Source organism: Mustela nigripes, chromosome 5 (genome assembly GCF_022355385.1).
Source record: "Mustela nigripes isolate SB6536 chromosome 5, MUSNIG.SB6536, whole genome shotgun sequence".
Classification (NCBI taxonomy): Eukaryota; Metazoa; Chordata; class Mammalia; order Carnivora; family Mustelidae; genus Mustela; species Mustela nigripes.
The window spans coordinates 29,969,477-29,971,497 of record NC_081561.1 but is presented as its reverse complement, the minus strand read 5'-3'; the positions used below and the strand labels follow the sequence as shown (position 1 = coordinate 29,971,497).

The window sequence follows — 2,021 nt, the reverse complement described above, 5'->3', positions numbered from 1 at the left end:
ATGATAGTTGTCTTTCTCTGCTTGACTTATTTCGCTAAGCATGATACACTCTAGTTCCATCCATGTTGTCGCAAATGGCAAGATTTCATTTCTTTTGATGGCTGCATAATATTCCATTGTGTATATATACCACATCTTCTTGATCCATTCATCTGTTGATGGACATCTAGGTTCTTTCCATAGTTTGTCTATTGTGGACATTGCTGCTATAAACATTTGGGTGCACGTGCCCCTTTGGATCACTACGTTGGTATCTTTAGGGTAAATACCCAGTAGTGCAATTGCTGGGTCATAGGGCAGTTCTATTTTCAACATTTTGAGGAACCTCCATGCTGTTTTCCAGAGTGGCTGCACCAGCTTGCATTCCCACCAACAGTGTAGGAGGGTTCCCCTTTCTCCGCATCCTCGCCAGCATCTGTCATTTCCTGACTTGTTGATTTTAGCCATTCTGACTGGTGTGAGGTGATACCTCATTGTGGTTTTGATTTGTATTTCCCTGGTGCCAAGGGATATGGAGCAATTTTTCATGTGTCTGTTGGCCATCTGGATGTCTTCTTTGCAGAAATGTCTGTTCATGTCCTCTGCCCATTTCTTGATTGGATTATTTGTTCTTTGGGTGTTGAGTTTGCTAAGTTCTTTATAGATTCTGGACACTAGTCCTTTATCTGATGGTTGTTTGCAAATATCTTCTCCCATTCTGTCAGTTGTCCTTTGATTTTGTTAACTGTTTCCTTTGCTGTGCAAAAGATTTTGATCTTGATGAAATCCCAATAGTTCATTTTAGCCCATGCTTCCCTTGCCTTTGGCGATGTTCCTAGGAAGATGTTGCTGCGGCTGAGGTCGAAGAGGTTGCTGCCTGTGTTCTCCTCAAGGATTTTGATGGATTCCTTTCCCACATTGAAGTCCTTCATCCATTTTGAGTCTATTTTCGTGTGTGGTGTAAGGAAATGGTCCAATTTCATTTTTCTGCATGTGGCTGTCCAATTTTCCTAGCACCATTTATTGAAGAGGCTGTCTTTTTTCCATTGGACATTCTTTCCTGCTTAGTCGAAGATTAGTTGACTATAGAGTTGAGGGTCTATTTCTGGGCTCTCTATTCTGTTCCATTAATCTATGTGTCTGTTTTTGTGCCAGTACCATGCTGTCTTGATGATGACAGCTTTGTAATAGAGCTTGAAGTCCGGAATTGTGATGCCACCAACGTTGGCTTTCTTTTTCAATATCCTTTTGGCTATTTGAGGTCTTTTCTGGTTCCATATAAATTTTAGAATTATTTGTTCCATTACCTTGAAAAAGATGGATGGTACTTTGATAGGAATTGCATTAAATGTGTAGATTGCTTTAGGTAGCATAGACATTTTCACAATATTTATTCTTCCAATCCAGGAGCATGGAACATTTTTCCATTTCTTTGTGTCTTCCTCAATTTCTTTCATGAGTACTTTATAGTTTTCTGAGTATAGATTCTGTGCCTCTTTGGTTAGGTTTATTCCTAGGTATCTTATGGTTTTGGGTGCAATTGTAAATGGGATTGACTTCTTAATTTCTCTTTCTTCTGTCTTGCTGTTGGTGTAGAGAAATGCAACTGATTTCTGTGCATTGATTTTATATCCTGACACTTTACTGAATTCCTGTATAAGTTCTAGCAGTTTTGGAGTGGAGTCTTTTGGGTTTTCCACATATAGTATCATATCATCTGCGAAGAGTGATAATTTGACTTCTTCTTTGCCGATTTGGATGCCTTTAATTTCCTTTTGTTGTCTGATTGCTGAGGCTAGGACCTCTAGTACTATGTTGAATAGCAGTGGTGATAATGGATATCCCTGCAGTGTTCCTGACCTTAGCGAAAAAGCTTTCAGTTTTTCTCCATTGAGAATAATATTTGCGGTGGGTTTTTCATAGATGGCTTTGATGATATTGAGGTATGTGCCCTCTATCCCTACACTTTGAAGAGTTTTGATCAGGAAGGGATGCTGTACTTTGTCAAATGCTTTTTCAGCATCTATTGAGAGTATCATATG

The 2,021-nt window shown here is 39.2% G+C and overlaps 1 pseudogene; it reads right to left on the bottom strand.

The window, feature by feature from the left end:
- LOC132018590 (high mobility group protein B1-like) overlaps nucleotides 1–2,021 on the bottom strand; it is a 13,845-nt pseudogene that overhangs the window by 1,409 nt on the left and 10,415 nt on the right.